The following is a 7,892-nucleotide window of genomic DNA, read 5'->3' on the forward strand; positions in this document are numbered from 1 at the left end:
GGACTCTCGAGGTCTTTCACGGGTTGAGGCAGGAAACCCTCGGTTCCCTCGACTTGTGCAGGTGACCTCAGGGAGCTCTCATGGTGCCTCTGAGAAGTCAGGGAAACTGTGGAGCTGGGAGGGGCCTCTCGGGACTCCACTGGGTTTGGTGCATTGGAAGAGGGCCACATTTCCAGTTGAGGCAGGAACCTCAGGGTTCCTATCCATTTCAAACTCGGATCGCAGGGTCCTTGCAGAGTTGTGACGGGAGAGTCAGGCCTCGTCTTGGGATGAGGCATTGAACTCAGCTTGCCTCTCGAGGTGTTCACGAGGTACGAGGCCACTTGTCGAGCTGTATTTGGAACCTGGGGGTTTTCCCGGACGATGCACGGGGTAGTCACTGCCCCTTCGTGTTGACTTCATTCACAGGGTGGAGTTCGAAAAGGTGTCCGGGCGTCGGGTTCTTATTAAGAGAGGACCGGGAAATCGGAGTCTTTCGGAATGTGGAACCACCCACGAGGCCACGTCTGGAATTTCGTCGTGAGACCGGCCTCATCCTGAGGTGCGAGCGGAAGGTCGGGAACCCCTTCCAGACAAAGCAGGGGAGTCCACCTGCCTCTCGAGATCAGGAGGGTAGAAGGGGCTCAGAGGAAGTGGTGCCGGAAAACCTCGGTGTTCCTCTCCAGGGAGACCGGTATGTCGGGGAAATTTGTGGGTCGCATCAAGGGTGCCAAGTACCGTTTTGACCTCCAATTCTTAACGTGGGACTTCTCCTGAGACGCTGTAGCGGGAAAGGGCTTCATCTTGCGATGACGGGGGAACCACGTGGTTTTTCTCGAGTTGCGGCGGGACTCTCGAGATACGACGGGGAATTCAGGATGCCTCTTGTGTTGGCCCATGGAAGTGCAATCATCGGTTCGAGTTGCGAAGGAAAGCTGGGGATTGCTCTCGAGTGACTGCACGGCAAATAGACCTCATCTAGGCTTGTGTCCAGAAGCCAATGTTCCTCGCTAGGGGCGACACAGATCTCGGGGTTGCATTCCAGACTCAGCCAGGGAGTCAGGCCTCGTCGCGGGTGGAAACCAACACCTCCATTCTCCTCTGTAGTACAGACGGGTATTTGTTGGAGCCCACATAGTGGCCTAAGGGAATCACTCCTCCTGTGGAGTTTGGAGAGAGGAATAGGGATTGCGCTCTAGGCCATGGGGGAAACGAAGGCCCTCATTTCGGGATGACGGGGTGTCTCGGGGTTTTTCTCGAGCGAAGGCCCCAGTGTGGGGTTTCTCACGAGGTACGACGCCAAGCTCAGTGAGCCTCTCTTGGGGCACCAGGGAAGTCGGGTCTCCATGCGAGTGGCGAGGGGGAGCGCGTCATTGCTCTCGAGTCATGGTAGGGGAATCAGGCCTCGAGACGTGTTGAAGAAGGACTCTCGAGGTCTTTCTCGGGTTGAGGCAGGAAACCCTCGGTTCCCTCGACTTGTGCAGGTGACCTCAGGGAGCTCTCATGGTGCCTCTGAGAAGTCAGGGAAACTGTGGAGCTGGGAGGGGCCTCTCGGGACTCCACTGGGTTTGGTGCAATGGAAGAGGGCCACATTTCCAGTTGAGGCAGGAACCTCAGGGTTCCTATCCATTTCAAACTCGGATCGCAGGGTCCTTGCAGAGTTGTGACGGGAGAGTCAGGCCTCGTCTTGGGATGAGGCATTGAACTCAGCTTGCCTCTCGAGGTGTTCACGAGGTACGAGGCCACTTGTCGAGCTGTATTTGGAACCTGGAAGTTTTCCCGGACGATGCACGGGGTAGTCACTGCCCCTTCGTGTTGACTTCATTCACAGGGTGGAGTTCGAAAAGGTGTCCGGGCATCGGGTTCTTATCAAGAGGGGACCGGGAAATTGGGGTCCTTCGGAATGTGGAACCACCCACGAGGCCACGTCTGGAATTTCGTCGTGAGACCGGCCTCATCCTGAGGTGCGACTGGAAGGTCGGGAACCCCTTCCAGACAAAGCAGGGGAGTCGACCCTCCTGTCGAGATCAGGAGGGGTAGAAGGGCCTCAGAGGAAGTGGTGCCGGAAAACCTCGGTGTTCCTCTCGAGGGAGACCGGTATGTTGGGGAACTTTGTGGGTAGCATCAAGGGTGCAAATTCCCGTTTGGACCTCCAATTCTTAACGTGGGACTTCTCCTGAGATGCTGTAGCGGGAAAGGGCTTCATCTTGCGATGACGGGGGAACCACGTGGTTTTTCTCGAGGTGCGGCGGGATTCTCGAGTTACGACGGGGGATTCAGGATGCCTCTTGTGTTGGCCCAGGGAAGTGCAATCTTCCATTGGAGTTGCGAAGGAAAGCTGGGGATTGCTCTCGAGTGACTGCAGGGCAAATAGACCTCATCTAGGCTTGTGTGCAGAAGCCAATGTTCCTCTCCAGGGGCGACAGGAATCTCGGGGTGGCATTCCAGACTCACCCGGGGAGTCAGGCCTCATCTCCAATGGAAGCAAGAACTGCACTCTCCTACCGAGTCGCGACGGCTCTATTTTGGAGCCCCTGAGTGTCCTGAAGGGAGTCAAGCCTCCTGTGGAGTTTGCGGAGAAGACTCGGGATGGCTCTTCAGGCCATGCAGGAAACGAAAGCCCTCATTTCGCGATGACGGGGTCGTCTGGTGATTTTTCTCGAGATGCGGCGCCAGTGTGGGTTTTCTCACGAGGTACGACGGCGAGCTCAGGGAGCCACTCGTGTGGCGCCAGGGAAGTCATGTTTCCCATGCGAGTGGCGAGGGGGAGCGCGTCATTGCTCTCGAGTCACGGTAGGGGAATAGGGCCTCAAGACGTGTTGAAGAAGGACTCTAGAGGTCTTTCTCGGGTTGAGGCAAGAAAGCCTGGGGTCCCTGGACTTGTGCCGCAGACGGCAGGGAGCTTCTCAGGGTGCCTCTAAAAAGTCAGGGATACTGTGGGGTTAGGAGGGGCCTTTTGGGACTCCACTGGGTTCGGTGCATTGGAAGAGGGCCTCATCTCCAGTTGAGGCAGGAACCTCAGGGTTCCTCTGATTTCAGACTCCGAACGCAGGGTCGTTGCCGAGTTGGGACAGGAGAGTCAGGCCTCATCTTGGGTTGAGGCATGGAACTCCGCTTGCCTCTCGAGGTGTTCACGGGGTGAGAGGCCTCTTGTCGAGCTGTATTTGGAACCTCGGGGTTTTTCCGGACGATGCACGGGCGAGTCACTGCCCCTTCGTGTTGACTTCATTCACAGGGTGGAGTTCAAAGAGGTGTCTGGGCATCGGGTTCATATCAAGAGGGGACCGGGAAATCGGGGTCCTTCGGAATGTGGAACCACCCACGAGGCCACGTCTGGAATTTCGTCGTGAGACCGGCCTCATCCTGAGGAGCGACCGGAAGGTCGGCAACCCCTTCCAGACAAAGCAGGGGAGTCGACCCTCCTGTCGAGATCAGGAGGGTAGAAGGGCCTCAGAGGAAGTGGTGCCGGAAAACCTCAGTGTTCCTCTCGAAGGAGACCGGTATGTCGGGGAACTTTGTGGGTCGCATCAAGGGTGCCAAGTGCCGTTTGGACCTCCAATTCTTAACGTGCGACTTCTCCTGAGACGCTGTAGCGGGAAAGGGCTTCATCTTGCGATGACGGGGGAACCACGTGATTTTTCTCGAGTTGCGGCGGGATTCTCGAGTTAGACGGGGAATTCAGGATGCCTCGTGTGTTGGCCCAGGGAATTATAATGTTCCATTGGAGTTGCGAAAGAAAGCTGGGGATTGCTCTCGAGTGACTGCAGGGCAAATAGACCTCATCTAGGCTTGTGTCCAGAAGCCAATGTTCCTCGCTAGGGGCGACACAGATCTCGGGGTTGCATTCCAGACTCAGCCAGGGAGTCAGGGCTCGTCGCGGGTGGAAGCAAAGACCTCCATTCTCCTCTGTACTAGAGACGGGTATTTGTTGGAGCCCACAGAGTGGCCTAAGGGAACCACTCCTCCTGTGGAGTTTGGAGAGAGGAATAGGGATTGCGCTCTAGGCCATGGGGGAAACGAAGGCCCTCATTTCGGGATGACGGGGTGTCTCGGGTTTTTCTCGAGCTGAGGCCCCAGTGTGGGGTTTCTCACGAGGTCCGACGCCAAGCTCAGTGAGCCTCTCTTGGGGCACCCGGGAAGTCGGGTCTCCATGCGAGTGGCGAGGGGGAGCGCGTCATTGCTCTCGAGTCATGGTAGGGGAATCAGGCCTCGAGACGTGTTGAAGAAGGACTCTCGAGGTCTTTCACGGGTTGAGGCAGGAAACCCTCGGTTCCCTCGACTTGTGCAGGTGACCTCAGGGAGCTCTCATGGTGCCTCTGAGAAGTCAGGGAAACTGTGGAGCTGGGAGGGGCCTCTCGGGACTCCACTGGGTTTGGTGCATTGGAAGAGGGCCACATTTCCAGTTGAGGCAGGAACCTCAGGGTTCCTATCCATTTCAAACTCGGATCGCAGGGTCCTTGCAGAGTTGTGACGGGAGAGTCAGGCCTCGTCTTGGGATGAGGCATTGAACTCAGCTTGCCTCTCGAGGTGTTCACGAGGTACGAGGCCACTTGTCGAGCTGTATTTGGAACCTGGGGGTTTTCCCGGACGATGCACGGGGTAGTCACTGCCCCTTCGTGTTGACTTCATTCACAGGGTGGAGTTCGAAAAGGTGTCCGGGCATCGGGTTCTTATCAAGAGGGGACCGGGAAATCGGGGTCCTTCGGAATGTGGAACCACCCACGAGGCCACGTCTGGAATTTCGTCGTGAGACCGGCCTCATCCTGAGGTGCGACTGGAAGGTCGGGAACCCCTTCCAGACAAAGCAGGGGAGTCGACCCTCCTGTCGAGATCAGGAGGGGTAGAAGGGCCTCAGAGGAAGTGGTGCCGGAAAACCTCGGTGTTCCTCTCGAGGGAGACCGGTATGTTGGGGAACTTTGTGGGTAGCATCAAGGGTGCAAATTCCCGTTTGGACCTCCAATTCTTAACGTGGGACTTCTCCTGAGATGCTGTAGCGGGAAAGGGCTTCATCTTGCGATGACGGGGGAACCACGTGGTTTTTCTCGAGGTGCGGCGGGATTCTCGAGTTACGACGGGGGATTCAGGATGCCTCTTGTGTTGGCCCAGGGAAGTGCAATCTTCCATTGGAGTTGCGAAGGAAAGCTGGGGATTGCTCTCGAGTGACTGCAGGGCAAATAGACCTCATCTAGGCTTGTGTGCAGAAGCCAATGTTCCTCTCCAGGGGCGACAGGAATCTCGGGGTGGCATTCCAGACTCACCCGGGGAGTCAGGCCTCATCTCCAATGGAAGCAAGAACTGCACTCTCCTACCGAGTCGCGACGGCTCTATTTTGGAGCCCCTGAGTGTCCTGAAGGGAGTCAAGCCTCCTGTGGAGTTTGCGGAGAAGACTCGGGATGGCTCTTCAGGCCATGCAGGAAACGAAAGCCCTCATCTCGCGATGACGGGGTCGTCTGGTGATTTTTCTCGAGATGCGGCGCCAGTGTGGGTTTTCTCACGAGGTACGACGGCGAGCTCAGGGAGCCACTCGTGTGGCGCCAGGGAAGTCATGTTTCCCATGCGAGTGGCGAGGGGGAGCGCGTCATTGCTCTCGAGTCACGGTAGGGGAATAGGGCCTCAAGACGTGTTGAAGAAGGACTCTAGAGGTCTTTCTCGGGTTGAGGCAAGAAAGCCTGGGGTCCCTGGACTTGTGCCGCAGACGGCAGGGAGCTTCTCAGGGTGCCTCTAAGAAGTCAGGGATACTGTGGGGTTAGGAGGGGCCTTTTGGGACTCCACTGGGTTCGGTGCATTGGAAGAGGGCCTCATCTCCAGTTGAGGCAGGAACCTCAGGGTTCCTCTGATTTCAGACTCCGAACGCAGGGTCGTTGCCGGAGTTGGGACAGGAGAGTCAGGCCTCATCTTGGGTTGAGGCATGGAACTCCGCTGGCCTCTCGAGGTGTTCACGGGGTGAGAGGCCTCTTGTCGAGCTGTATTTGGAACCTCGGGGTTTTTCCGGACGATGCACGGGCGAGTCACTGCCCCTTCGTGTTGACTTCATTCACAGGGTGGAGTTCAAAGAGGTGTCTGGGCATCGGGTTCATATCAAGAGGGGACCGGGAAATCGGGGTCCTTCGGAATGTGGAACCACCCACGAGGCCACGTCTGGAATTTCGTCGTGAGACCGGCCTCATCCTGAGGAGCGACCGGAAGGTCGGCAACCCCTTCCAGACAAAGCAGGGGAGTCGACCCTCCTGTCGAGATCAGGAGGGTAGAAGGGCCTCAGAGGAAGTGGTGCCGGAAAACCTCAGTGTTCCTCTCGAAGGAGACCGGTATGTCGGGGAACTTTGTGGGTCGCATCAAGGGTGCCAAGTGCCGTTTGGACCTCCAATTCTTAACGTGCGACTTCTCCTGAGACGCTGTAGCGGGAAAGGGCTTCATCTTGCGATGACGGGGGAACCACGTGATTTTTCTCGAGTTGCGGCGGGATTCTCGAGTTAGACGCGGAATTCAGGATGCCTCGTGTGTTGGCCCAGGGAATTATAATGTTCCATTGGAGTTGCGAAAGAAAGCTGGGGATTGCTCTCGAGTGACTGCAGGGCAAATAGACCTCATCTAGGCTTGTGTCCAGAAGCCAATGTTCCTCTCCAGGGGCGACACAGATCTCGGGGTTGCATTCCAGACTCACCCAGGGAGTCAGGCCTCGTCGCGGGTGGAAGCAAAGACCTCCATTCTCCTCTGTACTAGAGACGGGTATTTGTTGGAGCCCACAGAGTGGCCTAAGGGAACCACTCCTCCTGTGGAGTTTGGAGAGAGGAATAGGGATTGCGCTCTAGGCCATGGGGGAAACGAAGACCCTCATTTCGGGATGACGGGGTGTCTCGGGTTTTTCTCGAGCTGAGGCCCCAGTGTGGGGTTTCTCACGAGGTCCGACGCCAAGCTCAGTGAGCCTCTCTTGGGGCACCCGGGAAGTCGGGTCTCCATGCGAGTGGCGAGGGGGAGCGCGTCATTGCTCTCGAGTCATGGTAGGGGAATCAGGCCTCGAGACGTGTTGAAGAAGGACTCTCGAGGTCTTTCACGGGTTGAGGCAGGAAACCCTCGGTTCCCTCGACTTGTGCAGGTGACCTCAGGGAGCTCTCATGGTGCCTCTGAGAAGTCAGGGAAACTGTGGAGCTGGGAGGGGCCTCTCGGGACTCCACTGGGTTTGGTGCATTGGAAGAGGGCCACATTTCCAGTTGAGGCAGGAACCTCAGGGTTCCTATCCATTTCAAACTCGGATCGCAGGGTCCTTGCAGAGTTGTGACGGGAGAGTCAGGCCTCGTCTTGGGATGAGGCATTGAACTCAGCTTGCCTCTCGAGGTGTTCACGAGGTACGAGGCCACTTGTCGAGCTGTATTTGGAACCTGGGGGTTTTCCCGGACGATGCACGGGGTAGTCACTGCCCCTTCGTGTTGACTTCATTCACAGGGTGGAGTTCGAAAAGGTGTCCGGGCGTCGGGTTCTTATCAAGAGGGGACCGGGAAATCGGGGTCCTACGGAATGTGGAACCACCCACGAGGCCACGTCTGGAATTTCGTCGTGAGACCGGCCTCATCCTGAGGTGCGAGCGGAAGGTCGGGAACCCCTTCCAGACAAAGCAGGGGAGTCGACCCTCCTGTCGAGATCAGGAGGGTAGAAGGGCCTCAGAGGAAGTGGTGCCGGAAAACCTCGGTGTTCCTCTCGAGGGAGACCGGTATGTTGGGGAACTTTGTGGGTAGCATCAAGGGTGCAAATTCCCGTTTGGACCTCCAATTCTTAACGTGGGACTTCTCCTGAGACGCTGTAGCGGGAAAGGGCTTCATCTTGCGATGACGGGGGAACCACGTGGTTTTTCTCGAGGTGCGGCGGGATTCTCGAGTTACGACGGGGGATTCAGGATGCCTCTTGTGTTGGCCCATGGA

General features: G+C 57.2%; 1 long non-coding RNA gene across 1 annotated transcript; it reads left to right on the plus strand.

Annotated features, from left to right (window-relative positions):
* Positions 1-474: 474 nt before the first annotated feature.
* Positions 475-4,804, plus strand: LOC132344787 (uncharacterized). The gene is made up of 3 exons (XR_009493750.1): positions 475-541; positions 1,811-1,943; positions 4,615-4,804. It is a non-coding gene; the product is annotated as an uncharacterized lncRNA (long non-coding RNA).
* Positions 4,805-7,892: the final 3,088 nt, after the last annotated feature.

The sequence above is a fragment of the Bos taurus genome, unplaced genomic scaffold (genome assembly GCF_002263795.3).
Source record: "Bos taurus isolate L1 Dominette 01449 registration number 42190680 breed Hereford unplaced genomic scaffold, ARS-UCD2.0 Leftover_ScbfJmS_675, whole genome shotgun sequence".
Taxonomy (NCBI): Eukaryota; Metazoa; Chordata; class Mammalia; order Artiodactyla; family Bovidae; genus Bos; species Bos taurus.